This window comes from Agelaius tricolor, unplaced genomic scaffold (genome assembly GCF_023055355.1).
Source record: "Agelaius tricolor isolate 1412-34295 unplaced genomic scaffold, bAgeTri1.0.p SCAF_38, whole genome shotgun sequence".
Classification (NCBI taxonomy): Eukaryota; Metazoa; Chordata; class Aves; order Passeriformes; family Icteridae; genus Agelaius; species Agelaius tricolor.
This window is the reverse complement of record NW_027269298.1, coordinates 5,737,831-5,744,857: the sequence shown is the minus strand read 5'-3', so window position 1 is coordinate 5,744,857 and position 7,027 is coordinate 5,737,831.

The following is a 7,027-nucleotide window of genomic DNA, read 5'->3' as shown; positions in this document are numbered from 1 at the left end:
GACTGCAGCAGGGCTCAGAGTCACTGACTGCAGCAGGGTCAGAGTTACTGAATCCAGCAGGGCTCAGAGTCACTGAATCCAGCAGGGTCAGAGTTACTGAATCCAGCAGGGCTCAGAGTCACTGACTGCAGCAGGGCTCAGAGTCACTGACTGCAGCAGGGCTCAGAGTCACTGAATCCAGCAGGGCTCAGAGTCACTGACTGCAGCAGGGCTCAGAGTCACTGAATCCAGCAGGGCTCAGAGTCACTGACTGCAGCAGGGCTCAGAGTCACTGACTGCAGCAGGGCTCAGAGTTACTGAATCCAGCAGGGCTCAGAGTCACTGACTGCAGCAGGGCTCAGAGTCACTGAATCCAGCAGGGCTCAGAGTCACTGACTGCAGCAGGGCTCAGAGTTACTGAATCCAGCAGGGCTCAGAGTGCTGCCCGCAGAGCCTGAGCTCAGCTGACCCACAGCTATCCCAGCCCATGGCCAGCACAGCCCCTGTGTGCACCCCCTGCCCAGCGAGAGCCTCCTCTGCCTCCCTCAGCCCTGGCCTCTGCCCCGTGTCTGGCAGGGGAGCAGCCGCAGTCTTGTGACAGTGAAGGGTCAGGCGTGGAATTACTGCTCCTGAACAGGAGTCCCAGGATCAGGAGGAAGCCTACCTTACCCATATTGATGTTTAAAAAGGGTCAATCTAACTCACGTGGGTCTTCCTTTTAGTGCATCGTGTCTTCTAAACACACTGGACACTCATTGGTGCTGAGGCTTGGGGAAATAATGTGTTCTCTACTTGGAAAACTGGCGTTGATTCTGTGTAGTGCAAAGTTGTTGCTCATTTTTGGATTAGACAAAGTTTGCCACTTCTACTGCCCTTTGCAGTATTTTTATGTATATTTAATGAAAGATGATAGAATTTGGTATTGATTACATTCAGTAGAAAGTAAATATAATGCTAATTTCTATAGACACAGATCATGGGGTTATAAGCACAGTAAATCACTCATTTGCAGAATTATTTTACCCCAATATTTAATTGCAACCTAATAAATCCACATCATGTAAAATCAAGTGAAAACAGACCTAAATAATAATTTGCAAACTTCTGATAGTAAAATGGGATTTTTCTGTAACACATGCATTTCTATTTTAGGCAGGTTTTTTTTCAGTGTTCTCTTTGGAAATCCATTTTACAGACAGTCTTCAAGCAATATTAGCCCATAAAACACGTATCAACAAAAAGTTAGCAAAGGCGTTCTAGAGTCACAAAACTGTTGGTGATGAGGAAGGAGCACTGAGGCACACTGAGCTCTGAGGTGGGATGGGGAGGTCGCCCACAGTGGTGTAACCTGCTCAGAGGCACTGACGCACTAGCATTACCTCAAACCAGCTGTTCAAATGCTGTAGGACATGCCACGGACCTCTGACCCACAGGTGAAGAGGGAATGAACGCAAATCACAATTTCCCAATTATTTGGAGGTGAAATGTGACACTGCAGTTAGTGCTCACCAATCAGGTTAACAAGTTAGCTGAAACTTTATCTTTCTGTACTTAAATTACTGGGAAATCATCTTGCAGCCCTGATGGAAGAGATACCAGTGCTGCCCTGCTTACCCAGGGGCTGAGGGTCGCTGCTGGGCAGGGCAGCCGTGGCTGCCTTGGGGAGGGTCCCAGGCACAGCTCCCCAGCTCCCGGCTCCCCTGCAGCCCTGCCCGTGCTCGGGGGTGCAGCAGGCACCAACCCCTCTGGGGCGCCCAGGCACCAACCCTCTGCTCTGGATGGCACCCAAGCACCAACCCTCTGCTCTGGGGCACCCAAGCACCAACCCCTCTGGGGCACCCAGGCACCAGCCCCTCTGCTCTGGATGGCACCCAAGCACCAGCCCCTCTGCTCTGGATGGCACCCAAGCACCAGCCCCTCTGCTCTAGCAGGCACCCAAGCACCAGCCCCTCTGCCCTACAAGGCACCCAAGCACCAACCCCTCTGCTCTGGATGGCGCCCAAGCACCAACCCCTCTGGGGCGCCCAGGCACCAGCCCCTCTGCTCTACAAGGCACCCAAGCACCAGCCCCTCTGCTCTGGACGGCACCCAAGCACCAACCCCTCTGCTCTGGATGGCACCCAAGCACCAACCCCTCTGCTCTGGGGTGCCCAAGCACCAACCCCTCTGCTCTGGGGCACCCAGGCACCAACCCTCTGCTCTACAAGGCACCCAAGCACCAACCCCTCTGGGGCGCCCAGGCACCAGCCCCTCTGCTCTGGATGGCACCCAAGCACCAACCCCTCTGGGGCACCCAAGCACCAGCCCCTCTGCTCTGGATGGCACCCAAGCACCAGCCCCTCTGGGGTGCCCAGGCACCAGCCCCTCTGCTCTGGATGGCACCCAAGCACCAGCCCCTCTGCTCTGCATGGCACCCAAGCACCAGCCCCTCTGCTCTGCATGGCACCCAAGCACCAGCCCCTCTGGGGCACCCAAGCACCAGCCCCTCTGCTCTGGCAGGCACCCAAGCACCAGCCCCTCTGCCCTACAAGGCACCCAAGCACCAACCCCTCTGGGGCACCCAAGCCCCAGCCCCTCTGCCCTACAAGGCACCCAGGCCATCACATCTGTCAGACGCCTGCCTGCCCACAACAGCAGCGTGCTGCCAGGGCAGAGCTGAGGAGAAGTGCCTGGCCCTTCCCCACTGTGGGGGCAGTGACAGGAGGGGTGGGTGGCACCTGAGTGCTGCCCGTGTCCCCCTGCAGCCCTGCTGGGGCTGGCACAGAGCCCTGCCCGCCCTGGCACAGCCCAGCCTGGGCAGAGCTGGCACCCACGGCTGCCCCAGCAGCTGTCCAGGAGCTCAGGGGCCCTGCTGGAGCAGTGATGGTACTCTGGGGGAAGGCTGATGCTTCTCTGAGTTTAACAGCTTATGATAAATATGGTGCATGCTGTCAGGGTAAGATTTATCCTTTCCTTTCATTCTACCAGCTGTCAAACATGTTTGATTTTTCTCAAGCTTTGAGTGTTGCAGGAATTTAGCCAATAAATACAACTGATGATGATTTTCACTTTAGTTTCAAGCATCTGCCATTCATAACGAAGCCTCATTCAAAATGTAAGAAGAGTATTTTTAGTTTTAAAATGTGTCAGAGCCTTGCTGCAAAAGATGGTGTAAGGCGTGAGTAATTAACTTTTTTAAAAAATCAAGGTATATCAAACTCCATAAAGCAAATGTGGGAATCCTCCCCAGAGCTCTGCCTTGGCTGTATCCATGTGCAGAGCGCGGTGCCCCAGCTGTGCTGCCTGTGGGACAGCCGAGCCTTTGGCTCTCACTGAACTTCTGTGCTTTTATTGTGCCTTACTGCCAGTGAGTCACAAGTGACTCCCTGCCCCGTGAATGACTTCAGCATAGGGTCAGAACTCACATACCCTTCAGAAACAATGGGGAAAATGCAGGAGCAGCTCTCCAGGTGGTGGCAGGAGTAGACAGGACTGCTGAAATTCAGTTTTCTCTCTCTCCGTGGGGTTCGGTGGCTGTGTGTGGAGAGTGGCTGCTGTGCCTGCTCAGCTGGGATGTGGGCATGCAGCTTTTGCATAGACAACACCTGTCAGCAGCACAGGCACACGCAGCCAGTGTGCTCAGGGGAGCCCTCCCTGCCTGCATGTGTCCCTCAGCTCCACGAGCACGGGGGCTGTTAGAAAGGGCATTTCCCAGACCCTGCAGCAGGCAGGAAGCTGTGTCACGGAGCAGGGACTGACTCTCCAGCTCTCCATCTGTGCCAGTGGGCAATGCTGTGGAGTGAGCATCCCCTCAGGGGACACAGGAGATGCTGGGACAGGACACAGGGAGGGGACAGAACTGCAGGCCTGAAGCTGCTGGTGGCTGCTCTCGTGCCTGTCTTAACTCCTGAGTGTTTAGTGTGTGGAGATGCAGACAAGGAGGATCAGTGGTTTTAGGAATTCACTTGCTTTTACCCACATTAACCACCTCTAATCTCTTGGAGGGAATTGACATTGACAGGATGGAATTGTCTGATAATAAATTTATCAAGATATTAATGATCATCAGCTTCTCTGTGTACTACTTGGCAAAATCACTACAGGTCTTCCTATTAGTTGGAGCTGCTATCCATTTAGGGATTGCTTTGAAATTTTATCTTTCCATCTTGTTTTCTGTTTCCTCCTTTTTTTTCTCCCTTTTTTTTCAGAGACCTCATCTGTTTGCCAGCATTCTCTGATCAACATCTCTCATGTGTTTCCCATTAGGGCTATGATGTGTCTAGCCATTTTACTTCTCCTGCCCTTTTAAGTGGTGTCAGTCTTTATGCTTTGCTACTAGTTGCCTTTTATCTCTGCAGTCTCCAATTCTCAGCGCACATCATTACCTAACTCTTGAACTATCTTTTTCCTACTTGCTATGACGAATCTCGGGGCCTGTGGCAAGCCCTTGCAGGATGTGGATAACGATGCCTGACTGCCCGTCAGGAGAGGTGGCTTTCCATGGAAAAACAAAGTTCCTGTTTTTGTGGCCTCCTGCACAGGGCTGCAGTTATGCCTCCCACACACCTGTGCTGTCACTGCCATTCCCAGCTTCAAGGGACGCAGGAAACCTCCTCTGCAAGCACCTGGAGCACCACAGCCACTTGCCATCTCTCCTACCTGCTGCCCACATTCCCCAGGGCCTCACCAGGCTCATGCTTTAGGAGTCACAACACTAAAGTGGTAGCTGGAGTCAAAGCACAGAGCTGCTCTTTTTCTGGCTGGGAGAAAATCTATTCATTACTCCTCGACAAAAGCCAAAGCTTTCTATTTTTGTAAGAACAAGAGTAAGTGAAGCAGAAGGCAGCAGACAGTCTCTTTGCATGGCTGTTTTCAGTGGGCAAGTGCTCCTGAGTGTGCCATGCCTCTGGTATTCCTCACAAAATACCATGGGAAGGGCTGCACAGTGACACCAACAGCACAAGAAATCACAAGACAGTCCTCATTTTTCAAGTGCAAAGTGAGTGATAACTGTTTAAGAATTCAGGCCCGTATGCTGAACCAGAAAGGTGTTCCAGCTCAGTTTTCCAGGGGGTATGAAAAGGATTTCCTGCAGTGTGGTTCGTTCAACTCACTTTTCATAAGCTAGTTTTCAACAACATCATCCAAAAGCCATTAGTTTCATTGTATGTATCATGCAGGGTTATTTAGTAGGTCAGGAGGAAAATTTAAATGGACAGGTGCTTTAAATTACAAGATGGTGGAGGTGGTTAATAAAAAAATACTAGAAAACATTGGTAACCTTATTTCGGGCTTGAAGTGGGTTCTGTAACTGATGGGAAAATGGCTTGTAGAAACACTGAGACCTGTCAGAAGTGGTAGTTTCAAAATGCATTCAGGAAATCAAGCTGCTCCCCAGAGATCAGCGCACGCTTCCCAGACGTTATGCACCTTTAAAACTATTTATTTCCTCTTGGATATTTACACTGTGGGTGCAATTAATTACATCGTGCAAATGTCCTGTATGTGTGACAGAGAGAAACCTCAGAACACTTGTATTTCTTGTCACAGCCTCAAAGGTGTGAGAGCCACAAGGGGCTGCTCCAGGTAGGCCACAGCCGACCTGGGAGAGGCTGAGCCGGCTCTGCCCTCTGTGCCTTGGGCTGCATGGACGGGAGGAGGGAACAGGAGACTGTCTGGAGCTCGGGGTGCTTGGGCCAGAGCCTGCAGCCCACCTGTGCACTGCGTGGAGTGCCCACCCGGTACCCAGGCTGTGTCACAGCCCATGCTGTGCAGAGCCAGCAAAGGCTTCTGGCAGCTGAGCATCGATACCGTGTGCTGGCCATCAGAGCCCTGTGCTGGCCATCAGAGCCCTGTGCTGGCCATCAATACCATGTGCTGGCCATCAGAGCCCTGTGCTGGCCATCCATACCCTGTGCTGGCCATCAGAGCTGTGTGCTGGCCATCAGAGCCCTGTGCTGGCCATCCATACCCTGTGCTGGCCATCAGAGCCCTGTGCTGGCCATCAGAGCTGTGTGCTGGCCATCAGAGCCCTGGGCTGGCCATCCATACCCTGTGCTGGCCATCAGAGCCCTGTGCTGGCCATCCATACCCTGTGCTGGCCATCAGAGCCCTGTGCTGGCCATCAGAGCTGTGTGCTGGCCATCAGAGCCCTGGGCTGGCCATCCATACCCTGTGCTGGCCATCAGAGCCCTGTGCTGGCCATCCATACCCTGTGCTGGCCATCACTACCATGTGCTGGCCATCAGAGCCCTGTGCTGGCCATCAGAACCCTGTGCTGGCCATCAGAGCCCTGTGCTGGCCATCAGAACCCTGTGCTGGCCATCAGAGCCCTGTGCTGGCCATCACTACCATGTGCTGGCCATCAGAACCCTGTGCTGGCCATCAGAGCCCTGTGCTGGCCATCAGAGCTGTGTTCTGGCCATCCATACCCTGTGCTGGCCATCAGAGCTGTGTGCTGGCCATCAATACCATGTGCTGGCCATCAATACCGTGTGCTGGCCATCAGAGCCCTGTGCTGGCCATCAGAACCCTGTGCTGGCCATCAGAGCTGTGTGCTGGCCATCAGAGCCCTGTGCTGGCCATCACTACCATGTGCTGGCCATCAGCACCACCCAGGCCTGGCAAACAGCCCCAGCAGTGGCTGAACAAGCTGCTGCCATCCCCCAGCTCCGTGGGCAGGCACAGCAAGGGGATACAGCACCCAGAGTGCAGGCACAACACTCAGAGCACAGTCCTGGGGACCCCTGGGGTCACAACCTGTACTGCTGCCCTCGCCCAGAGCTGTCCCCCACCTGTGCACAGGCTGAGCAGGGCGGGGACAGGAGAGGAGGAGACGGTCACACCCAGTGCCACCACACACACCGAGGGCTGGGATCACCCACAAGTCCTGCTGGTGTCAGCAAGACAGCTCAGAAGGAAAGGAAAGCACAACAGAGAAAAAAACACAAGAAAGATTTAACAGGGAGATGAGGAGGATTTAATTATTTTATACATTAGAGGCTATTTATTGAGATGTCTGCTGAAAGATGAGTGCTGTAATGGATTCATGTATGCAGCATGTGAGAAG